We start from the raw sequence: 27,598 nt of genomic DNA on the forward strand, positions 1-27,598 counted from the left end.
TGGAGTTTAATCAAGATATACAAGGACAGAGTATCCTTGTCACAAGGAATGAGTTTCCTTGTCAGATGGACAGAGTATCCCTCTCAAGAGTGAGAGCAGGTTCTAACCAAATATAAAGAAAAGGAACAGAGAGGATTCCTTCATTGGGAATGTGAGTGACCCCAATTATAGTTGGATATCCATCCCTTCCCTATGAAAGTGGGTTTTTATAATAGCCGCCAGTAGAAGTGGTATAAAGGAGCCAGATTACTGGACTCCAGGTAGGTTCATGTTTAATAAGTATGGAAGAGACAGCTGTAATTATTTGGTGAAAAAAACCTGAACTCACTAAAAATTATAGCACTTTACAGTTTCTGGAAAAAGGTACTTTTGATAAGAAAAATTTAGAAAATCTAAAAAATAAACAGAGATAAAAAGGGTAATAAGGTACTGTCAACGTGTCGGTCAGCTTGTAATGGCTAGCAAGAAGAATAAAAAAATAAGGAAAAGGAATCTGTAGTTAGAACCGTAAAATATAATTCAGAATCTGTAGTTAGAACCGTAAAATATAATTCAGCTATGGCACATAGCAGGTGGCTAACAGAACAGTAAATGCATTACAAAAATGTGCAGATGAAAATTCCCACATCTGGGGTATGCATCCATTAAGCCAGTTAGAGGAATTATTGGTCACACAGCCAGAATCATCAGATGATGATCAGCATTTATTAACTTCTGCAGGCCCGCCACCTTATGACCCACCCATGCCTCAAGAAGCTGATAGTTCTTCCACTCCAAGAGGATAGGTGACTTTTGCAGAAACAACTTCCACTTCCCCAGATATAGACCAAGCTACTTCCAGCACTTCCAGTTACCCCTCTAGGTCAGGTTATAACACTAGACTCTATCAGCAGCGTTATGCAGTCTCCACTGTAATACACTCAGCCAGCTAATAAAGGGAGACAGCTGTATCACAGACATAAATATGAAACAAATGCTAAATATGTGGGACAACTGAAAAAGTTTCCAAATAAGGGTTTTCAGCAAAAAGTCGCACTTTGGGTAAGATTAAGCATAGTATTACTTTATGGAAACGTGAAGAGATGGCTCATGATCCGAATTTATGAACATTCTTTTGGATATCAAAAACAAAAATAAAAACAGTTCCTTATACAAGCATATTAGTCAGATCATTATTTTAAATTTTTTGTTATTGATATGGTCTACAAAAATAAGAGAGGAGGGCCCTGGAAAGATTTGATCAAATTTCACGAATTATGGTGGCAATTAAAATTAAATGCCACCATCTTCCCAGGGCTAAATGGCCACGTTTCTATAGCTAGTGTTTTGAAGTTGCGTTCTTATGTTGTTTAATTTTTTTATGTGTTTCAAATGCTTGGTCAGTGGGGTGGATCTCTGCTTGACTTACAAAGTCATGTTTGACCCAGCTCTGTTAGAAATGCTACATCTAAAGAAATCCCAATCCCTCCGCACCACACACTCCAGACACCTCTACCTCATTACCACAATCAACAGAACATGCTGGAGGGACAGGTTAATAACCCAGAGACTGCCCATGCTATGGAATAGACTTCCCATACATCAGAAGCCAAAGCAGAAACACAAACTGATAAAACCATCAAATCCGAGTCCAGGCACTCGGATTTGGAGACTTCCCATACATGTTAAACAGAACTCCTCACTGGCCCTCTTCAAGAGAAATCCTGATGAGTGCATGGGAAATAGAAAATTGGCTCTACTTGACAGAGGCACAATGCCAGGGTAATCCTATGGGCTAGGCTTGAAAAGGCTTCAGGGCCATTTGCCTAGTACACACCTATGAACCTATGAACCTACAGCTTTATTTATTAATTAGGAGTTGGTTGGGATTGGTTTTAATTTGTCATGTGGCTTGTTTTTTTACTATTTGAATTGTGAATGTGAACATGGGCTTTGATTCTGATGAAGATTAACGTTATAGTCAGACGAAATCGCTTAATCTTAATAAAAACATTTTTGCAGTACTTCATATCCGGTTGTCATGCCACTTTTCAGTACTTTTGTTTTTTTAGTCTTGTAGCAGTTCTTATAGGTTCATAGGTTCATAGGTTAGTACTAGGCTAACTGCCCTTGCAAGCCATTTTAACCTTAGCCAATTATCCCTTGTAAGACTCAAACCCTGTACCTTGTGTTTGTAAGGCAAACACCTTAACCATTAGGCCACCCTCCCAACCCGTTTGGTTTGTAACAATACTGAGTCATTTTCCTTTAGATGCTACTACTTTCTCAGTGATAGATATTTCATCTGCTTTCTTTTCTCTCCCTATACAGCCAGACAGTCAGTACCTGTTTGCATTTATTTATACAGAACAGCAGTATACCTGGGATAGATTATTTATTTATTTATTTATTTTATACTTGGTTACTGGGAAAGTTTGACTGGACACACGTCCTTTTTCAGCAGAGGCCCGGTGAAAAAAGCTCCAAATACAACATATTACATAGTACAATAAAATGACACTTTACATTGCACAGTGAGTTTTTTCAGGGTGGTATAGAATCTTTTTGGTCTAGTATGAGTTGGTTGTAAAGGACGAGATGAGGACATTCAAGCCAGTTAAGTTGTTTAAGGGCCATGCAGTGGTGTGATCTAAATGGAGTTTCAGTGGCAAACTTAGCAATTTTGTTATAGCAGGTATCTAGTTTAGTTATATCTGATTTTCTATGATTGATGAGAAGTGAGGAAGCATAGAGAAGTGTAGAGATGAAGATGTGTTTGTGCTACTGTGGCCTTAGTGTTTTTGTGAGGAATTGTTTATTTCTGTATAGTACACCTAATTCTTATAAACCTTCTTTATGGTAATGGTAATCTCAACCCCCAGTAGTTAAGTGTGAGTGGCAGGAGATTAACACAAGGGTATACAGAATATCCCACCCTTTTCTCTGGAGAAATCAGTGTCCTTGTGAGACAACTTTGATTTAATACTTTGATCATTTGCTTTTAGCATCAAGAACTTTACATGACTGTAAATGAGACACTATTTTTCTTTTTACTTAGTTAGCAGAATTAAGATATAAGGTTAATAAAGACAAACTTCAGTTCTGGAAATCACAGGTTCAATACTTGGGACATCTCATTTCAGAAGGTGCTAGGCAGATTTTGTCTTACGTATTGCTGCGATCCAACATGCACCATGCCCTACTACATTAAAACAGTTGAAATCTTTTCTGGGATTAACAGGTTACTGTTGACAATACATTTCTAACTATGTAGAAGTGGTAAAACCTCTGTTATAATTATTAAAGAAGGATATCTCTGAATCTTTACCATGGCAGGGTTATCATGAACAAGATTTTGTACAACTGAAAACATTGCTTTTAAATCCTCCTGCATTTAGGTTACCAGATTACTCTAAAATATTTTTTTTTTTCTGTTTTGTAGGTAAATAAATAAAGTGCCATTAGGATTATTAGCACAACAGGGAAATGTTGGTTTTAGACCCATTGCTTATTTCTGTACAAATCCTGATCCTGCTGCAGCCCTCCCCCACTGCCTTGGGCAGTGAATGCAACAATGTGTTTAGTAGATATGGCAATTGCACTGACTCTCGGGTACAAGAATTAAGTGGCAGGTCCACATTTTGTAGAAGTTTGTTACTGAAGACTAAAGCACAATATTTACCTACTGCACAATTGTCTATTATATGAACTGTCTTTACTTGACAACATTTCTTTATAGATTGTTTGATGTCCACCACTTAATAATACTTCTTTAACTCTACAGCAGATGGAAAACCCCACAGTTGTGCTTTTGTTACTAACACTGCTTTTTCCTCAATTAGATTTGAAAGATATTCCTTTGTAGAATCCATATCAAATGCTTTTCATAGATGGTTCATGTGTTCAAAGAGATGATTAACTTCTAGCAGCCTTTTCTGTTTGCACTCAAAACAGAATTTTATTAACTGGACAATTACATGGAAATGTGTCTTCTCAAGCTGCTGAGCTTGAAGCTATAACTGAATCCTAAAAGACTGGCAAGAATCAGTCAGGAACAATTTTTACAGATTCTCATTATGCTTATGACATAGTTCATGATTTTGGTACACTTTGGAAAGACAAGAGTTATTTAACATCAGTATGGACAGGCATTAAAAATGCTGTTTTTGTTAATGAATTGTTAGATGCTTTATTATTATTATTATTATTATTACTATTATGAAATGAGTTTGCTGTGGTAAAGTGTGCCACACATAAGATAGATAATTCCTATACTTTTACAGATATGACAGCAAAACAGGTTCCATCACCTAATCCTGTTCAGGCTATATTTTCACAGCAATTGAATGAATATAACCACTTTTGTTTACAGGAGTTATTGTCTTTTCAAGATCAAACAGAAGACTCTGAGAGAAAAAAGTGGATAAGTGATGGTGGCAGTCACTTTCTGGAACTTTTGTGACTCCATCCAGATGGTCGACTAGTAGCGCCACTAAATTTTTAAATCAGTTGGTAAAAACCTAACATCTTATAGGTTCATAGGTAGGTACTAGGCTATCGGCCCAAGGGCCTATGCAAGCCTAGCCAACAAGGTTCCCTGGCTTACGCCACCCAAGAAAGTTATCTTCCTTTCCATTTGAACAAAAAAGCATTAAGAAAACAAATTTCCACCAAATGGTATGCCCCTCCTCTCTCGGAAGTTGCTCAGCATTTTGAGAATACTTGTGTAGTTTGTTTAGAACATAATGTGTCTAAATCAGTACCTGAAACTGTTGAATCACCGAAAAAGCCTTGGGGATCCTTCTGCTTTTTTGCAGTGGGAATGTATTGAACTTCCTGAAATGCAGAAATGTTATGTCTTTGCTGTAACTGGCATTTTTTCTAGATGAGTAGAAGCAATGCATGTGTAAAGAATGATGCACATATGGTAGCAAAACGCTTCTAACAGAGCTTATTCCTAGATTTGGCATTCCCTGTCACAGTCAATTTGACCAGGGCTCTCATTTTACTAGTCAAGTAACTGAAAAACTTTGTGAGATTCTAAATGTTAAATTGCAGTTCCACTGTCACTATAGACCATATGTTTTTTGGAATAGTAGGAAGAGTCAACAAGACAGTTAACAATTAGATTATCTAAAGTTTGTGAAGAAACTGGGCTTAAATTGCCAGAAGCATTGCCTTTAGTTGTATTTATTATTAGAAATGCAGTTGGTGCCCTTAGAAAATTGTCCCTTCATGAAATCCTCATGAGCATACCCATGAGAATGTATATTACCCTTCTCCCTAAGAACTTAGAATTGCAAGATATTGATGAATAAATCCCTGTTTTCTATTCTGTAGAAATACCATGGTATCATTTTGCATACAGCCCAACAACCAACAGAGTAGGATCATCATGACCTGCAGCCTGAACATTTTGTATACATTAAAGGGCATTCTCAAAGAAACTCAATTAGCCCCAGATAGAAAAGACCAAACTTGTTTTTTCTCAGAACTGCTCCTGTCATCTGCTGTGAGGGCCACACCCAGCTGGATCCATGTGTCACATGTCAAGAAAACCCTCCCTTGTGATGAGTACAACTGAGGCATCATTGACATCAATCCACGTGAACCAGCATAACCTATTGCCAACCAAACCAGACAACAAACCAGGGACATCACTGCATCTGGAAGTGACAGCCCATGACATTTTGCCATCCAAGCCAAATCCAAATTCAACTGTGAACTGTTTGCCATCAAACTTGATTCCACATCCTCCATCCAGATTGCATCTGGAATTGAATGCAGTTATGTTACCTCTGCTACCAGACTAGGAAGTTAAATCCTGTGATTCTCATACCTCATCCTGATCTGAATCAACCTTCAGTGATTTTTTTTCAACATTGACATTTTTCTTTGCTTCAAATTCCAGCATTACAGATTCATCCTGTCTTTTGGACAACAAGTTATATATTGCCTTATCTGGACAACATTCCTTTTAAACATCATCTGTAATAAAGGGCCTTGGTTTATGATATTTTGGTGATCAATTTCATTTGCATAATGGATATTCCACCCAACATCCTTGCTTCAGTTTCTTCAAAACCCTTTCCAACCTCAACATGCCTGTTTTTCCTGTGAACTGATCATCACTACAGTTACTGTGATTTTCATCATCATTTCATTTCACCTGTTATTGCCATCAGAACCTTAAGGACGTCAACCTCTGCAACTGTTAGAACTCTAAGTACTGAATTATTTCTTAATAGACATACATGCTTTGCTAAAAATAGAGACAGGCATCTGAATAGAATTGAATCAAGAACATATGTATGGCATCCTAGATTTAATACTTTTTCTGCTGCCTTGCATACTTAGGTACATACCCTCCATGTTAGCAACTGCAGGGTTTGTGCACATGATGGAGGTATTCCATTGATTCCTATACCATTGACTGATTTTGAGCTTCATACTACAGTTTGTCTTATTTTTCTTGCTAAAAACTGGAAGAATAAACATGTTTCTACTCATTTACAGTAATGCCACCTCAGCTGTCAATGACTGTTAACGGATATGGTTCCTACCTCATAAATGGAACACTTTTTGTTAAAGTTAATGCTTGCAATTTCACCTGGAGAATTTCTCATGAGGCTGGAGGGAAAGGCATGGCAGCATTGCATGAATATTACCACATTTTTGGAAAGCAACCTGATCCATATGTACCTACAGACTGGTCTGATGTTCTTATACAGGTTGTGTTATTCCAGCTATTCGACATACAGCTACTTTAATGGAAGGAAAGATTTGTAATGCTCATTGCAAGAAAGACATTAAAGACATTCCTAATCCAGTTGGAAAAATAGATGCCTCCTAGGTATATCATAATGCTGTACAAAAAATTCCTTTTAAAGGGCTTGCTGACATGGATCTTGGTTATGGTGGTCATTTCTGGATCAGATATTGTACCTGCTCATGGGATGGTAAAGTCCATCTGGGAGCTTAGGAAGTTGCCTAAGCTCCTGGAAGTATTAAGTAATGGTGCCTTTGAGTCTATTGAATTGATAACCCAAGAACTGACTGCAATGTGCAGTGTGGTGCTACAGAACTGTATGGCACTCGACTTTACCCTCACTTCTAAAGGGGGTGCATGTGCACTCATAGAGAAAGAGTGTTGCTCTGTTATTTCTGACTATACTGCTAATATCTGTAGTCACGAAGAAATAATTCAGAAAGTCTCTTAATATTCACTTGCCAAAAAAGCTTATAGCTCCCAATGAACCTGGTTAACCAACCTTAACTCTGGATAGGGAGGAGAAATTTTACAGTTTTTCATGCATATAGCCATTATAAATATAATGTTAGACCTTCTTCTTTTTCATTATTAAAGTGTACATTTCAGAATTTAATCTAAATGTGTTACGAAGGAAATCTGAAGGTGTTACTGCTCAATGCTAGGAGTATAAACAAGAAACTCTACTCCCTACAAGCTCTCCTCACTCTAGATTATCCTGAGCTCTGTGCAGACACTGAGACATGGTTTAAAGCCGCAGAGAGCACACTGGCAGTGGAAGGCTATAATGCCTTCCACACATTTAGTTTAGCTACTGCACAGACAGGGACTAAAGATGGAGGTCTCTCGATTTACATCAAAAATAAATAATCCTCAAGGCTAGTCAAACAGAATGATGTTTTTGAGCTTCTCCACATTCAGCTCACCATAATCAAAATCCGATACCACTTCCTTGCAAACTATAGGTCCCACTCTATAACCCAGGAAACCCATAACATGTATTTCAACTTACTGGAAACACACAAAAACACACACCAAAGGACTTCTATTGAAGGAATGTTAGGATCCACAAAAAATCCAGTTGAAAGCAAAAAAATAACCATTGTTGATGAATTTAATTGGTTAAAATAAATCACCCTTGCTAAGTGCTTTCACCGATATACTTCAGACTTCTTCAGAGCATGGGTGCAATGTAAAATAATATTTCCTTATATATAAATTATTAACCAATCAACTTTGAAACAAAGTTAATTAATTAATTAATTAATTAATTAGTTAAAACAACCTAAATCAAAATTTAAACATAAACCATACACTCCTTCAAACCACTTAACATGTGTAGAAAAAAATTTTGATATAAAGAAGAAAAATATTTTTAATGTATTTGTTCGTAAGTTTAAAGAGGTACTCAAGCACCTTAATTTTAATACTGTCTAAAATTAGCAGCCTTCATTTTTAAAATACTAGAAATGGAAACCTGTTCATTCAACCATAAATCACAAGTAGCATCCAAGCATACTTACCATACTAATTATTTTTGTTTTAATAAGGTTTTATAATATCCTACCCTAAGTGATACACAGATCCTCTCTATCACCCCAAAATTTAAAGTGAATACTAGTATGGGATGGACATGTTAAGGAATATTTATATAAAGCATTGTTTATGTCCTGTTTTCTAACATCATATACATATTTGTATATGTTCTTCATCAAGCATCATTCAGTCTTCCCTATGTAGAATTTGAAGCAGTCACAACATATCACTAAGTATACAATTTCCTTTGTGCAACAGTTGGCCCACACATAGGACTTCAGGTTAATTCCTTTGTATATTATTGGGAAGGTATCCCCTTCTAAAATATATGTGCAGTAGTGACACATGCCACATTTCCAAGTACCTGCTACCCTGTTGGTATTGATATTCTTAACCCTTGAGGTCTCAAAAATATTTTTGATATTGAACCCCCTTATAAATAAAACAGGGTACCATATCTATAGATTCTAATTTAGGCTCTATTTTGAAAATATTCCAGTTGTTAGTAATAATCTGACACCTTTGGAAAGTGAATTATATTGTTGATTTCTTTAAACCCCCCTCCTTCTTAAAGATCATTACATCCAGGTAATTCATGACCCCCTCGGTGTAACAACATTTTCAAACTTCTATTTACATTATTATAGTAATCATCCTATTATGTTAAAAAAACAACTCTGTAAGAGGACAATTTATCAGATTATTGAGGATGATTTCCAATGACTGGTTGTTTAATAAGGAATCAGACAAACTATATAACATGTTATTTGAAAGGGGATACCCCCCTTATGATCAAGAGAATTAGGGAAGAAGTAACATCAAAAAGAGTTAAGAAATGTATGCATTTTTTAAGAAGACCAGAGGGGAACAATGCAAATAGTGGTCAGTCCCAGAGAGATAATCAGTTTTCTAGGGTGATGATATTAGAATTAAGTATGAAGTATACAGATGAAAGCACTTAGCAAGGTTGATTTATTTTAACAAAATAAATTCATCAACAATGGTTATTTTTGTGGTTTCAACTGGTGTTTTTGTGGATCCTGGGATTCCTTCAACAGTAGTCATTTGGTGTCCTTTGGTGCTTTAAGTGACTTTTTTCTGAGGACCAGTTGCTGTTTTTTTTTTTTTGGTTGCCAACCCAATACCATATTCATGGGCAACTTTAATTATCCCACTATTAACTGGAAATCTTACATGACTCCAAATATACAGGTGCAGAGATTTCTGGATTTTGTAAACACAAACTCACTGGACCAGGTTGTCAATATGCTGCCCAAGGGTACAAATATATTGGTTTTGTCATCACTAATAAGTGAGAGTGCTGCACACCCCCAATATAACATTTTCTCTGGTAAGTTCAATCCACAAAACCATCTTCCTTCAAGTAAAAGTAAAACCTGGAACCCCAGCTAACCTTGAAATGTTCAAAAACTACTCTAAGGCTAGCTTTATATTATCAAGGGATAACCTGGCAAAATTTCAAGCCACTGTAGACTTTTATAATACTGATGCCTACACAGAAAAGTTCACATAAACCCCATGCAAGTAAGTTAACAGCTGCATAGAGACATCTGTACTCACTAGGAATAAGTACAAAACTAACTCAAAAAACAAAACACGTTGGTGGTCACATCAGTACATTGACAAATTAGGAGGTCTAGCATCCAGCAGGATAAAATCCCTGTCATCAAACTAAACAAGCAATGCAAAGGAAAAATAAAGTCTGCCAAAGCCATATTTTAGGCAAATTTGGTCTCTCTCCCAGGTCAAGAACAAACACAAGGCATTCTTTAGCTATGTCCAAAACCTCAAATGCAATGCACAACTAACAAATATCACAATTGCACTCAAGTCTCTCAACAACTGATACTGTTATGACTTCATCATAGTCCATGTTGGTGTGAACGACTTGAGATGTACTTCTCTGGACTATATGAAAAGAGACATGACTGAGCTCTTAGACTATGTCTCTCAGGCAGGTATGTCCCTAGCCTTAAGCAGCATTTTACCTTCACCTAGGATGATGCCTTAATACAAACAGAAAATGATTGACTTCAATAACTGGCTTAGTTTCTGGATGTCATTATAAGGGGATCCGGTATCTGTCAGCCTGGGATGACATGATCAACAGACCTCAATGCTTTGCCAGAGAGGGTCTTCATCTGTTACCCCTGGGATTTCTGCTACTGGCTAAGGCTCTTGCCACCCCCATAGTGCCTTTTTTAGGCACTGTCTCAAGGACAAAACTCCTGACATAAAAACTCCACCTAAAAACAACCTCAAGTATATGCTGTTAAATGCTTGGAGTCTTAACACAAAACTGCACTCACTGAAAGTCGTCCTCACCTTGGAAGACACAGATATTTGTGCATTCATGGAGACCTGGTTCAAGGCTGTGTAGAGCACACCAGTCATACAGGGTTACACCTCCTTCCACACATTTAGCCCACAAACTGAAAGGGTGAAAACTAAAGGAGATGGTGTATCAATATTCATTAAAAATAAATACATCTCCAGATTGGCTAAACAGCATGATTCCCTGGAGATACTTCAGGAGCAATTAACTGTTGATAGGACATCTATTCAAGTCATTGCCAGCTACATGACCCCCTCCATGAATCAGAACACTCTATTTGCCTCTTTGAATCTACTTGAGACTATCAAGATACATCCAAACACCATGGTTTTGGGTGACTTTAACAACACATCCATTGAATGGGTAAATTACTCATGCTCAAGCTCACTTGTACAAAGGTTCCTCAAATTCGTTAACTCCAATGCCCTGGACCAGCTGTTTAACACCCCCACAAGGAGTGCCAACATCCTGGATCTGGTGCTTACCAATATGGGAGACCACTGTATCACCCCTACTGTGAGGACTTCCCTAGTGAGATCTGACCAAAAGACAAGTCAGTCTCATCTGAAGTAACTATCACACCTGACCCCCCCCCCACAACAACTAAAGTAAAAAACTTCTCCAAAGCAGATTATAACCTCTTATGAGATGGTATAATAAGCTTCAATTCACCTCCCCCCTCAGATGGAACTGACATTGATGCTGAGTTCGACACCAATGCTTTATAAAAACATCCGTATAACTGCATTGAATTAGCCATTCCTGATAGGACCAAAACAAGCTCCTCAAGGAAGAGCAAACCTGCCTGGTGGACAACTGCCATCAACAGGCTTTACAATAAGAGGAAGAAATTGCTATCAAAGAGTAAGAGGGAGCAAGCCCTAAACTGGAAACACTCCCTACTCAGCTTAAACAAGTGAATAAGACTTCTTGTAAAGTCCTCCAAAGCAAACAATGAATCCAAATCAGCTTCCTCAACTAAAGACAACCATAAGATGTTCTTTAGTTACATCTTTAACCTAAAAGGAAAGGCCCAGATTTGTGCCGAACTGATAGTTAATGATACCAACATGGGTGACTGGTGTTCCACACCAGAGGTAAATTCCTTGTTGGTCAGATCCAGCCACAACCTAATCACCCTAGACATCCACATCCCACACCCCCAACCCCCATTAGGGAAACCACCATAAAAATTTTCTCCAGAGCCAACTTCATGCTTCTTAAGACAGAAGTGGCAAACTTCACGACACCCATGCAGATGGACAACAGAGTTACGACTGATGAATCCTACACAAATGCACTTTATAAGCACTTACACGAGTGCATGGATCATACTATCCGTAATAGAACCAAGATGCTATCCACCAAAAAAGGAAGCCAATCTGGTGGTCCCTGCCATAAACAAATTATACAACAGAAGAAAGAAACTGTTGCAAAAAAGAGTAAAATCCCATGATTGGAGGAACTCCCTGGTCAGCCTCAGTAAGAAGGTGAGATCCCTCATAAAATCCTCCAAAGCTAGTTATGAAAACAAAATTTCCATTGATTCTAAAGACAACCACAAGGCATTCTATAGCTATGTCAAGAATCTCAATGGCAACACTCAGATCTGCTCTGAGTTACAGCACAATGACACTAAATATACAGAACCAACTGATATTGCCAACATCCTGGCAAATAGGTTCAGTGCTAACTTTACCCCCCACACCCCCTAAAGGGCCCATTTCTATACTGGAAGAATGCAAAGTTCCTGTAATCACAGCTGCACAGGTAAAAAACACACTCTCCAAAGCCAAGAGCACAGCATCCATGAGACCTGACAACATCCCAGGCTGCGTGCTACATGAATTACATAACGAAATGGCACCCCACCTAAGTACCATGTTCAATCATAGCCTCACCTCAGGCTTTGTGCCCACTGAATGCCACACAGTGACAGTTATTCCACTCCACAAAGGGGGAGTCACCACAGACCCCAGGAACTACCGCCCCATTAGCTTGATGAGCCTGGTCTGCAAGCCCATGGAATGTATCATTATGGAACTTATAAATAAAGACATTCGTAATCTCCAAACTCAGGACCCCACCCAGTTCGGATTTGCAAAAGGCAGATCATGTCTCCTAAACCTGACAGACTTCTTTGAAGCAGTCACCAAAGCTGTAGACAAATGTAAGGTGGTTCACACAGCCTATCTCGATCTCGCCAAGGCTTTCAACACCATCCCCCACTCTGGAATTATAGATAAACTCACTAAACTAGGTATAAATCCCTATGTCACAAGATGGGTTGCCAACTGGCTCACTGACAGAACCCACACTGTGAAAGTAGCAGACTCCAAATCCGACTTCAGACCAGTGACAAGTGGAGTACCACAGGGTTCAGTCCTGGGTCCTCTCCTGTTTGGTATCTACTTCTCTGAAGTACAGGCTAACACAGAAGGTCTTTGGCTAACCAATTTTGCAGATGAATGCAAACTAGGAGCCATAATCGAAAGTCCTAACGATGTGGACATCCTACAAAAGGGGCTCACTGAGACAGATGCCTAGTGACAAAGCAATGGCCTTAAGCTCAATGCCAAAAAGTGCATTGTCATCCCCTTTAGTAAAATCTCTGTACCCATGAACTACCACGTAGGTGGTAGTCTACTTAACACCAAAAGTGTAATAAGAGACCTTGAGACACAGGTGGACAGTACTCTCTCCTTTGATAATCACATCACCACAGTAGCCAGAAAATCCTTCTATGTGGCACACCTCATCACAAAAGGTTTCTCATCCAGGAAAAAAGAGGTCATTGTTCCACTCTACTCGTCACTCATTAGACCCATTGTAGAGTACAATGCTCCGTTCCGTATGTACCTCACAAGACATCTACAACAACTGGAAAGACCACAGAAATACCTCACAAAGAGGATTACCATCCTTAAACAGATACCCTGTGCAGACTGTCTCAAAAATCTCCAGCTTTACTCTGTTATATATTGCCTACTCAGAGGTGATCTCTGCCTAACATACAAAGCTATGTCAAACCCAGAGCTGTTGGACATCCTCCACTTAAAGAAATCCCAATCCCTTTGAGCTACACACTCTAGGGACCTAAACCTTGTCGCCACAATAAACAGAACATGCTGGAGGGATTGATTCTTGTCCCAGAGACTTCCCATACCCTGGAACAAACAACCTATCTGTATCAAAAAAGCTCCTCATTAGCACTCTTCAAGAAAAATCTTGATGATTGGATGGGAAATAGGAAATTCACCCCGGGGATCACTTCTGTGGCTCTGCTCGACAGGGGCACAGGAAAATAATTTTCTTGGGCTGCGAAAGCCAGGGTATCTTTTTGGCTAGGCTTATATAGGCCCTAGGGCCAATAATCTAGTACCTACCTATGAACCTATACATCATATACTGAGCCTGTGGACATAGCTAACCTGTTGGCCTACAGGTTCTGTGAAAACTTCACTCCCCTGTCCTCTCCACACATACCCCATGACATTCCTACCATCTCTCCCCTACCTTGCATCTCTAAACAGCAGGTCATAAACATCATCTCTAAGGCCAAAAACACAACATCTATGGGACCTGATAACATCCCAGGCTCCATCCTACATGGACTTCAACAAGAATTAACAGCACCATTGGGTAGTCTTTTCAATCATATTCTAAGCACCAGCTTTGTCCCACTGAATGGAAAACAACCACTGTTATTCCCTTGCACAAGAGTGGTGCTTTCACTGACCCTGGAAGCTATAGACCTATTAGCCTGACTAGCATTATCTGCAAGGCCATGGAGTGAATCATCATGGAACTTATCAACAAAGATATAGGTAATCTCCAAACAGTTGACCCTACTCACTTTGGATTTGTTAAAGGGCAATAATGCCTGTTAAACTTGGTGGACTTCTTTGAGACAGTCACCAAGGCCCTGGACAAGGGGGAAATATGTGCATACAGCCTACCTAGACTTAGCCAAGGCATTTGACACAATCTCCCACTCAGGCATCATTGACAAACTCATCCATCTAGATGTCAACCCTTATACTGTTAGATAGTTCACTAACTGCCTCACTGATAGAACCCATTTAGTCAAAATAGGGGAATCCACGTCCAACAGCAAACCTGTAACCAGTGGTGTTCCAGAGTTACCAGTCCTGAGATCTCGACTGTTTGGAATCGATTTCTCTGAAGTACAAGCAAAAACTAAAGGTCTGTGGCTGACAAGGTTTGCTGATGACTGTAAACTGGAAGCAGACATAGAATCTGCAAATGATGCCAACATCCTACAAGAGTGTCTTACACAAACAATTGCTGCCAAAGTCATGACTTTAAACTCAATGCAAACAAATGTTATTATCATCCTTTTTGGTAAGGGCAATGTTCCTGCTAACTACCACAAAAATAGCAACACATTAAGTATACACTCAGTGGTGAGAAACCTGGGCACACAGGTTGACAGCACCCTTACCTTTGACCATCATGTCTCCACAGTGGTAAAAAGGGCATTCTGTGTTTCTCATCTCATATGTAAGGGTATTACCTCCAGAAAAAAAGAAGTTATAACCTCCCTGTACTCTTCCCTCATCAGGTCAATAATTGAGTACAATTCCCCTTTTGATACGTATCCTTCCAAGCACCTGCAGTAAGTGGAGAAACCACAAAGGTTCCTCGCAAGGAAAATTCAAGGTCTTCAGCATCTGTCCTATATGGATCATTTGAAATCACTGTCACTTTATTCTGTTTCATACAGACTACTCAGAGGCGATCTCTGCCATGCATACAGGCAATCTTTGACCCTGCTTTATTGGAAATGCTGCATCTCCATAAGTCAAATGGTACATGGTTTACTCACTCTAAAGACCTTAACCTGGTATGTCATATTAATAGAACCTGCTGGAGGGACAGATTTGTCTCCCAGAGGTTACCACACCTTTAGAACAGACTCTCACTTCATGTCAAAGACAGCACCTCATTAGCCCTCTTCAAACACAGTCTGGACGATTGGATGGGTAACCATAAATTCACCCCAGTGAGTTCCACCTGTGTCCCTCTTGGACAGGGACAATAGGTGCTGATCATGGAAATAAGGGTAGAATTTGGCTAGGCTTGTAAGGGTCCTACGGCCATTAGCCTAGTAACTTCCTATGATCCTATCATCCTATGAACTGTGTGCAGAACTTATTGTTAATGAAGCCATCTATACTGAGCCTGAAGATATAATAAACCTACTGGAAGACAAATTTATATCTAATGCCTCCTCCCTCCTGCCCAGCAATTTAGGTCCTGTTTTTGTGCCCTGCCAAGAATTTCTTCTTATAAACTGTAGTGAACTGCTTGCTACAAATGTAGCAAGCAGTTCCTACAGTTAATACCTTGGCTGCATTGACAGCTATGGTGATAAAAGATTTTTTTCTAACTTTTAAATTGTAGCAAACTGTTTGCTACAATGTAGTAAGTAGTTGCTACAGCTTAGACCACACACTCAGGTTTGACCACAAATGCAATGCTGGCTTTTATAAGTCGGTATTGCATTAGCTATCAGGATAGGTTGACCACGCCACCCAACACTATGTGGCAGGGGCAGCTGCTCCTCTTGGGCCACCCTAGCTGCTGATAGAAAAACAAGTCCTCAATGCTGTCTCTAAGGATAACAACACTGCACCAATGGGCCCAGACAATATCCCAAGATGCTTTCTAAATAGCATGAAACATGACCTATCAGGCCCTCTGAAATCACTATTTAACCATAGCCTCCAAACAGGCTTCATGCCTAATGAACAGAGAACAACAAAAGTCACCCCTCTGCAAAAAAGTGGGCCATCTACTGACCCTGGAAACTACAGACCCATAGCTCTCACTAGTCTCATATGCAAGGCCATGATAAGAATTATCATGAAAATCATCAATGATGTAGGAAACTTCCAGGCACTGGACTCAACTCAATTTGGTTTTCTCAAGGGCAAGTCATGCCTACTCAACCTAGTGTACTTCTTTGAGAAGCTCACTAAAGGAATGGATGAGAGCAAAATGGTTCACACTAACTATCTTGACCTGGTAAAGGCTTTTGACACAATACCCCACTTGAACATTGTTGACAAACTCAAGAGGTTAGGTATAAACCCTTATGTCACCTGGTGGATAAACCGCTGGCTCAGTGGAAGTTTGAACTAGGGAGTTCACCTCTACAAAGAGGTAAGTCACAAATGGAGTCCATCAGGATCTGGTCCCAGGAAGGCTCCTTTTTGGCATTTACTTCTCTAAAATCAAGGCCAATGTCAAGAGCCTCTATCTGACCAAAATTGCAGATGATTGAAAATTAGAAGCAGTCATAGAATCCCCTACTAACACTAATGTTTTCCAGAAAGGGCTGACACAGACAAATAACTTATGTCAGAACCATGCACTAAAACTAAGTGCTAAGAAATGTGAAACAGTACTCTTCAGGAAGTCATCCACCCTGGTAACTATCATATTGACAACACATCCCTAGGAGTTGACCCAGTAGTCAGGGACTTGGGAAACACAAATAGGAAGTAATCTAGCCTTTGACCATCACTTGTCTACAGTAGTGAGGAAATCATTTTATGTTGTGCAACATATAAACAAAGATATGACACAATCATTCTATAGGTCCAAGGACATCACTGTTCCACTGTATTCAGCATTCATCAGACCTATCAGTGAGTACAGTGCCCTGTTTGGTATGTACCTAACTAGGCACCTGTATTTGGTTTCCTACAGACTGTTGAAGTGAGAACTCTACCTAGCATACAAAGCATTATCAGACACCAGCCTGATGGACGTCCTGCATATCCACAAAACAAACAGCACCTGATTTACCAGTTCTAAAGACTTAAACATTGCCTGTGATATTAATAGGACCTGCTGGATAGACAGGTATGTATCCCAGAAATTACCCCTTCTCTGGAATAGGCTAACCATCGATGTGAAGCAGAGTTCCTCCCTAAACCAATTCAAGTGTAACTTGGACAATTGGCTGGGAAACAGGAACTCCACCCCTGATGGAGTCTCTGATGGACACAGGCAGCCTGTAAATGGTTCATCTCCCAGGTCCCTGTTACACTTATCAAGGGTACCAGAACTTGTCAGAGATTTGGGATGCATGGCTAAGCTTAGAAAGGTACTTGTGGTCATTAGCCAAGTACACACCTATGAACCTATGTAGATGCAAACAATTAAATCATTACCACTAACCACACTTGATAAAAATCCTATAGTACAACAGGGGCTGAAAATAAAATGCTACATGATTTTAGTAAAATATATGACAATCTATACAAGGGATTAGGGAAGAGGTTCATAGGTTTCATAGGTTGGTACTAGGCTATCAGCCCTAGGGCCTATACAAGCCTAGCCATAACAATTCCCTGGCTATTTCTTCCCACACTATTTACTTCCCTGGACCCCTGTCTAGCAGGGTGACTGACATGATCCCCGGGGTGAATTTCCTTTCTCCCATCCAATCATCAAGGTTCCTTTTGAAGAGGGCCAAAGAGGTGCTCTGCTTGAGATGTATGGGCAGCCTATTCCAGAGTCTGGGGAGTCTCTGGGTCAGGAACCTATCCCTCCAGCATGTTTTGTTTATTGTGATAACAAGATTTAGATCCCTGGGGCATGTGGCTCTGACGGATTGGGATTTCTTTAAGTAGAGCATGTCCAACAGCTCTGGGTTTAACATGGCCTTGTATGTTAAGCAGAGATCGCCTCGGAGTAGACAATATGCAACAGAGTATAGCTGGAGTTTTTTAATGTGGCCAGCATACGGCATCTGCTTTAGGCCTGTGATTCTTTTAGTGAAGTATTTCTGTGGCCTTTCCAGTTGTTGCAGATGTCTTGAGAGGTACCCACCAAATGGGGTGTTGTATTCTATAATGGGTCTAATGAGGGATGAGTAGAGTGGGACAATGACCTCCTTTTTTCTGGATGAAAAGCCCTTAGTGATGAGGTGTGCCACATAGAAGGATTTCCTGACTGTTGTGGTGATGTGGTTATTGAAGGTGAGACCACTGTCCACCTGTGTCCCTAAGTCTCTTATCACACTTTTGGTGTTTAGTGTACTGCCACCTATGTGATAATTCACGGGTACATGTTTTTTCCCAAAGGGGATAACTATACATTTCTTGGCATTGAGCTTGAGCCCATGGCTCTGGCACCAAGCATCTGTTTCTGTAAGGCCCTTTTGTAGAGTATCCACATAATTTGTGGATTCCATAATGGCTCTCAGTTTGCATTCATCTGCGAACTTTGTTAGCCAGAGTCCCTTAGTGTTGGCCTGTACTTCAGAGAAGTAGATGCCAAACAAGAGAGGTCCCAGGACTGAACCCTGAGGTACTCCACTTATGACTTGTCTGGAGCTGGATTTGGAGTCAGCTACTTTTACAGTGTGGGTTCTGTCAGTAAGCCAGTTGGCAACCCATCGAGTGATGTAGGGATTACTGCCCAGGTTAGTAAGTTTATCTATGATTCCAGAGTGGGGGATGATGTCAAAGGCCTTGGCGAGGTCCAGATAGGCTGTGTGGACTGCTTTACCCTCATCCATGGCATACAGACTGATTCGAAGAAGTGAATAAGGTTCAGGAGACAAGATCGGCCCTTCAAGAACCTAAACTGGGTGGGGTCCAGTGTTTTAAGGTTGCCAATATCTTTGTTTATAAGTTCCATGATAATACATTCCATGGCCTTGCAGATCAGGCTCGTCAGACTGATGGGGCAGTAGTTCCTGGGATCCAAGGTGGATCCCCCCTTGTGGAGTGGGATAACTGTAGCTGTGCGCCACTCAGTGGGCACAAAGCCTGAGGTGAGGGCATGATTAAACATGACACTTAGGTGAGGTGCCAGTTCATTTTGTAGTTCATGTAGTACACAGCCCGGGATGTCATCTGGTCCCATGGATGCTGTAGTCTTAGCTTTGGCAAGCGCGTTTTTTACCTGTGTGGCCGGTATTACTGGAATTTGACAACCTTCCAGTATTGAGATGGGCCATTTAGGGGGTGAGAGGCGGGTGAAGTTGGCACTGAATTGCTCTGCCAGGATATTCACAATATCCTTGGGATCAGTATATTTAACACCATTCTGTTGTAGCTCAGAGCAGATCTGAGCATTGCCATTTAGATTCTTGACATAGCTATAGAATGCCTTGTGGTTGTCTTTGGAATCTTTGGCAATTTTATTTTTGTAACTAGCTTTGGAGGATTTTATGAGGGATCTCAGCTTCTTACTGAGGCTGGTAAGGGAGTTTTTTGCATCCTGGGATTTTCCTCTTTTCTGCAACAGTTTTTCCCTTTGGTTATAAAGTTTGTTTATGGCAGGGGACCACCAGATTGGCTTCCTGTCGATGGTTGTATTACTGAAGATTATTAACAGTATTCAGATTGTGCTTTGCTCCATCAAGACATTGTTTTCATTGCAAACAAGACTATATTTTTGAAACAGCTGTGTAAAGATTGTTCATGTCAGGGACAGAAAAAAATAGCTTGTGAAGAATTTCTGATATCAAGTGAATGAGTGTCCTTTCATCTGAAAACTTGTAGTCATTGTCCAGTCATACAAAAATATTATGGTTTGAGTGATCCTTTCCAACATCAGATGGGGAAAGTGAAGGGTGAGGAATATGGAGTAGGGAAAATGTTAGTGCATGCATGTCATTTCTAATATGCTTTCATAAGAAATCGGATTGGTAAATGTTCTGCTCATTTCCTTCCTGTCAAATATTATAAAATGCTGACAGAGTTAGAAAAGTATAAGGATTGTTCTGAGTAGAAAGTTCTATCGTGGAATTCAGAACTTGTTCCTAATAAGGAATGTCATAAACAAGTAATCAGGAAATCTTAGTTAGCAAAATTAATAATTTAGTGTTCATTTTTAATTGGTCAGTGGTTGTTCTATGATTGTTACAACAGTGTTGCTTTTAATGAAAGAAACTATAAAATATTGAGCTTTTTGTAGTTCCAGGAGACAGAACCTTGATTACCTAGTCTCTCATGTACACGTTTTTCTCTGTAATAAAGGAGATTGCTATTCTTTGCAGAACTGTCTCATGTAAAAGTTATTCGGTACCATAACAAAATTAAGACGGGAGATGATCATACCTCTCAACTTCTACATACAAGAAATCTGAGCAAAGCCAAAAATAGTGCAGGGATAAAGGCCCAAAATCAGGAACAGATTTTAAATATTGCACTTGGAAAGTTGCTGGAATAACAGGTGTTGTTCTAGCATACTTTTTCTGAAGGATATGAAGTCAGAAACTGAAATGTCTGCCATCATTTGTTGAGCCCAGTCTTTAATGATTTGACAGAAAACCACACATTTTATGAGAAGCACCTCGAAAATATTAGGCAAAAATCTGTAAATTCTGCAAAAATCTGGAGAGTTGAGAGGTATGAGATGGGCAGTTCAACTTCAGATCAGGATCCAGCACAGCTGACAAGGCATTTGCATTAAGACAGATTGTTGAGAAGAAGCTAGAGATGAAGAAAGAGTTCAACTGCGCATTCCTAGACTTGGAGAATACATATGATAAGGTCTGAAGAAAGCTGATTGGACAGTCCTGTGATGGTCTGAAGTCCCAGAAACACTGGCAAAATGGAAGCAGGTTATGTAAAAGGACCTAATGACACACATATGAACTGTGTTTAGACTTACAGAAGGGTTCCCAGTGAGACTGGGTGTGCAACAAAGTGCAGTTCTGAGCTGAATGCTGCTTATACTGGCAATGGACTACATTAGCAAACAGGTCAAAGTAGACAACGTTGCTTTCTGCAGATAATGTATCATTTACAAGTAGACTCTAAATAGGAACTTCAGCAAATGATTGGGAAGTGGAAAGCAAAACTGAATGCGCATGAGATGAAACTGAGCAGAAAAAAGACAGTGGTCAGAAGGGAAATCAGAAAACACTGAAAACTGAGATGGAGACAATAGTAGTACAAGTTATCAGCTTTAAGTATCTGGTAGGGATAGATGAAGAGAAGGGAAGTCTGAGTGAGGTGATCAAATCTAGAATCAGAATTGCTGCAGCCAACTGGCAGTGTGTGTCATGGGTAGTGTGTGACACAAGAATGCCAAAGAAGCTGATGTGACCAATACTTCTGCATGTTACAGAAACCTAGGCAGTAAAGGTAGAGGAACTGAGGAAGCTAGAGGTGATTCATAGGTTCATAGGTTCATACTAGGCTATCTGCCCTAGGGCATTTATAAGCCTAGCCAGAGTGTGTGTGGCTTTCACCACCCCTTAGGATGAGAATACTATACCCATTAGTTTGCTGTGCCTCTGTCCAGCAGTGATACAGAGATGATTCCCGGGGTAAACCTACGATCTCCCATCCACTCGTCAAGATTTCTCTTGAACAGAGTCAGTGAGGGGCTCTGCCTCACATGGACTGGGATTCTAAACTGTATTCCTATTACAAACACTTTACATAGATTAGTCCTAAGTTACCTGCCCTTGTGAGCCATTTTAAGCCTAGCCAATTATCTGTTGTGAGACTCAAACTCTGCACCTTGTGTTTGCAAGGCAAACACCTTAACCATTAGGCCACCCGTGATGGAAATGAAGTGACTAAGATGGGTAGTAGGATGCACATTATGGGACTGACAGAGAAATGAGAGCATGACAGCAGATGCCAAAGTAGCTCCAGTTGAAGAAAAAGTTAAAGAAAACAGATTTCGATGGTTCAGGTATGCATGTAGGAAAGCAGAAGATGAGATGATGAAAAATATTTGGGTGAAATTGGAAGAAGTCAAGAGGAAATGAGAATGTCCAGCCAAGAAATGGATTTATTTTATGAGAGAAGACCTGCAACAGTCAGACATGACTGTCAAAGAATGTTGAAGAGGGCACTGAATTCACAGAGATGACGACAGTTGACAACACTCACTCTGACCCTCTCCCCCCTTATAGAGAAAAGGAAAAAGAGGCTTTATGATGATGATCAGCTATATTATGCCGAGATCCTCAACTAACCTGCAAATTTGATTTTTCTATACCAGTTGTCTGAACAGCTCAAATAATAGCTAAAGATTAACGATCCTCTAATACGGCACAGTCAGTCGCTTTTTGATATGAATCAAGCCTTGCACATTCTAATGCAAAACCTGTTATTCTACCACTATTGAGCAATATTTACAATCTGTTCCTATATTTGGTCATTTGCCCCCATTATTTATTCTTTAGCTAAAAGGCTGACAGTTAGAGGAGGGCAGAGCTATCAAATGTTAATGTTTGTTGAATGTTTCTGATTTTGTCTCATATTTTGGTCTATTCCACACAATATCTGTGGCTTTCTGGCAAATTGTGCATTGCAGTCACACAATAATGAGTGATATTTGATTTTCAGAGTTCACATCCTTCAGAAAATGTGTGGCAATGCAAAATCTGTTATTCTTGCAACTTCCTAAGTATATATTTAAAATCTGGACCTGACTTAGGACCTTTGACCTTCATTTTTTTTGGATTTGTCCCAGACTCTAAGGGTTTGAGAGCTATAGGAGGGTCCCCCTGAAGAAGTACCTTCAGCCCTGAAGCAGCAACTTACTATATGAGTGTCATTTTTTTCACCATTTTTGGTGATGAGAGCTCAGTGTCAGAAGTGGCTGTCTGGGGATGGGGAAGGCAGCACAGTTCTCAACTGCACCTCAGTAAAAGAAATGTTCTTCAGTTGGAGAGTCTCAAGTTTAAAACTTCCATGTTCAATGTCATTTCACTATGAAAGGAACTTCATGTTTTCGTTATGATTTTTTTTTCATTATTATGATTTTTTTAACAACTAGCCATTACTTCATCAAAACAATGTTTTATAAATGTGAAGAAGCAGTTATTTCATTTACATTGTTGTGAGCTTCCAGGTAGAAGTAGATAGTAAATGTTCCATGTGTTGTCCATTTGTACCATACTACTAGAAGTAATGTTATGGAAGCAGTTGGTAGAAAATAGCAAACAGCATGCAGGGGCTGATGACAGTAAACTAAACATTGTCATGGCTTGGTGTGTGTGTGTGTGTGTGTGTGTGTGTGTGTGTGTGTGTGTGTGTGTGCATGTGTGTGTGTGTGTGTGTGTGTGTGTGGACTGAGCTTAGTGTCTTCAGGTTCCACACTGAAAATATGTTATTGAGATGGTGGTTTCACTTTTTATTGGCAATTCTGTATGCATGTGATGGTCTGAGAAGCTCTGACATGGTGTGCTTATCCTGTATGGTATACTTATCCACATGGAAATATGTTAATAGTGGTAGCAGTACACATTTCCCACAGCCAAAAGTAAAGAGAATGTGGATATAGTTGTTTGATGGCAGATGATATATAAAAGCAAATGACAGTTACAAGATCACTATTGAATGATTACTGATATGGTTTACTGGGGAGAGATTCTCTGTCAAACAGCAACATGTCCTTTTTTTGTAGGCAACTCCTAAAGAGATTTGTTGTAATTCTTTGTACAGGTACAGAAAAATTGTCCCTAATTGCTGAGTAGCAGCAGTAGTCTAATGTAACCATTTTTATGTTCGGAATTTGCCATTTGTTTCATAACAAGATTTATATTTTGCATTTTTAAAACTGACAAACAGTATGTATCATAATCATATTGTCTGTGTGTTTTTATGAAATAAGAACAAACAATAATGCTCTTTTGTAAGAAAACATCTTATTTTTGTCATTTTAATACGTCATATTCAGCAAAACATGAATCATTCATTTGCTCTTAGAGGCATGTCCATATTTGAGATTCTTTTGTCTACTTTCCCTGAACGATATTAGGCTGTGAAAGACAAATTGAAATTGTAAATATCAAGGGGGTCTTGTCAGGAATATTTCCTGGATTGGATATCTTGAAGCAGCTCAAAACTACTGACATTTGAAGTGCAGGACACACATCAGGTCAGGTTAGCCTTGTGAATTGACATGGTCATCACGTTTTACAGTGTTACAAAGTAATCGGAGCTGTTAATATTTAATGTTTCAGAATGTTTTACACCAGCATTTTCAATATTTTGTGCTTCAGCCAAATGTGCTGCCAGATTTCCGACAGTTGGGCTTTTGACTTTAGGAATCTTGTCTTTGAACTACTGTTCATTGAATATAAAGCCCATTAACTAATCTTTCTCCTGTTATGGTCTGTGCGTGCTGTGTATGTTAGCCATGCTTTGATACAACAGTTTTTAATGTGCACATTATTCTGATTGTCTTAACTGGTTGCCCGTAGATCCATTTGCCTTTTGACCAAGTAATCCTATAAAAATGATTGATTTGGACCAGTCTATCTGTAAAGTTAACAAACATTAAGTAAGTGTGTTAAATAGATCTAGACCAGAGCTGAGCCCTAGTGAAAATGAAATGAATATACTTCTTGATGGCGGTATAAATTCTAGCATACATCTGATAAATGGAATCCTGCATCCCCTTAACCCAGTCCCTCTATGCAGTTCGAAGTTATAGGTGCAGTTTAGATGCGGTATCTGATCCTGGATTAACAACCATATTATTGCTATATCACCACGGAACATCTCGGTGTGTATGTCTCCAACCTCCTAGCATACCTTGCTGGAGTAACAGGATGAAGATTAAGAAATATAAATATGTAAAGCTTGTATTAAAGATCTCCATGAAAATATGTGCTGTAAAGAGAGGGACCATTTCTTAAGAGGACCAGATATTCCGATTATAAAATAATTATTTTACATTGTTACTAGGAAGTTAGCATATTGTGATAAGAGAAATTAATATATTGAGCAAAAAGTAAGAGTCCACCACCCTAACCTTAAGGAACTAATACTGGTAGTGTATTTTTGTAGAGGATGCCCTATGAATTTTGAATGTAGAGGTTCTGCACAATGTGTTATCTAGGGGCAAGATGCCAAATAAGTGAACTTGGTTTATGAGAAGTGATTTTAGATATCAAAGATCCTTTTTCACATAAACATAAACTGTGTCTGTTGTTAGCTTGTCTTTGTCTGGTGGTGGAAAGGGTAAAATTTACTAAGAGTATCAGTGACCTGAATGGTGAAGGGGCAGAAAAGTTTTAGAATTTAAGAAAGTGAGTTATTTGCATGCGTAAATCTAGTTCAGGAAAAGCAAAGTGTAATGTTCTGAAAATCTTCCAGGACAGTCTGTTAAATTAGAATGTAGAATTAATTATACCTAGCTTCACCAGCTAAGTACATGCTGTAGTAAGTGAGGCTTATGATATATTATCCTGAGGAAGTTACTCCAATATTTAATTTGGTTACAGGATTCCATCCCTGTGAACAGGCTTGGCCATTATATTAGTGGTCCATAAGCATGTGCACATCTTTTACACGTATTCTGTAGATATTGTTTTTGGTTTTCATGTACCTACCAGCTACCTATGGGCCCAATTTTTGCCCTGCAAGAAAAGGAACCTGGAGCCACCATTGGCAGCAACCTTGTACAAACTGGCAACATTATGGCCCAGAAGGCACTCATGGAAATCTCTAAGAAGGAAGAACAAGAAAATCTTGCTCTCCCTCAAGCACCATGCAGGAGCCTTACTGTTTGCAGCAACTGAAGCAGCCAGTCACTCAGACATGCCCATTCAAGAAGCAAAGTAGTAGCCCCTATGTGCATGAACACAATGTTTGGACATCATTTAATGTGGATCACAGTGCAAAAAACAGTTATGTATCTGTAGCAGAGACTGACAGACTCCATACACAAATATATAATGCATGGTCCTGCCACAAGCAGGGAGAAGAAGGACGGTGCAGAATATCCTGGAAGTATGGTGCTGCAGTAAACTCTCTTGTGATAATAACTGCCATGCAATGACCTGAAATAGTGCAATAAAAACAGACCATCATTTTCCAAGTGATGACATAATACAAACAATGAAATGAGTATTTTAATGTATTATGCTATTGCATTTTGAAATAGAAAACATGGGCATAATGAGGAAAGACAGAAAAGGTGATAATGTTACTCTGCATTGGAAAAAATAGCCATGAAGTATGGCAGTAGCAAATGCATAAAGGTAAAGTTCTATGTGGGGATGTGAACACACCACAACAGCATAACAGCACTATGCCTGGGCATGGGAGGGGACACACAAACGTCAACTTGCAAAAATGGCAAGACATGGTGACAAATTGCATGCTGGTCCCTTTACAATGTGAGAGGTATGGAAAAATATATATATTGCAGTGGGGAGACGGCATGGGCAGTGTATTACAGGGATCCATTACTCTGAAGGAAGAAGAGGTAACAAAAATATAAATAAATTAGTAAATGTCATAATAACAAGCCCATAGCTGCAATATATACTGGAAATGGGTGGAGTGGCATATCAAAACACAGGACAGGTAAGCTGGCACTCATGGGGTTAGGAGAAGCATGCAGCTACATTAAACATACATCATCATGCACACACACACACACACACACACACACACACACACACACACACACACACACACACACACACACACACACACACACACACAAACACACACACACTAACCAGCAAAGACAATGCATAGGTATACAAGCTATCATAGGCTTATGTGAGATACAACAACAGCAAAAGTTCATCACCTAATAGGTAAAAGTGTCACTGGGGGCAATCTGCAGACATGGCACACTCCTCCTGGTCAACAATAAAGCATACAGGCATTTTTTGGGGGGCAGGTATTGCAGGGAGTGGCAAAGAACAGTAATGCTGTGGCTGGCCATTATAGGTCGGGTTTGGCAAAGGGTAACAGGAATAATACTGCATGCATGTGAAGAGTACGGCACAGAACACTGCCAGAGACATGTCCACCACAGGAGGTGGCTCACCAACACAGAAGAAGCTCAAAGAGTTCAAAGAGCTCCTGGTGTCCCTGTTGGGAGATGGGGAATAGACTTTCATATCCAGCGGTGTCTTGGCTCTGGGAGCTGAGCTGAGCTGGTTTTGACTGCATAAGTGTTTTTTGAGGGATTCAGCGCAG

Source organism: Protopterus annectens, chromosome 2.part1, assembly GCF_019279795.1.
Source record: "Protopterus annectens isolate FY-2018-M chromosome 2.part1, PAN1.0, whole genome shotgun sequence".
Taxonomy (NCBI): domain Eukaryota; kingdom Metazoa; phylum Chordata; order Ceratodontiformes; family Protopteridae; genus Protopterus; species Protopterus annectens.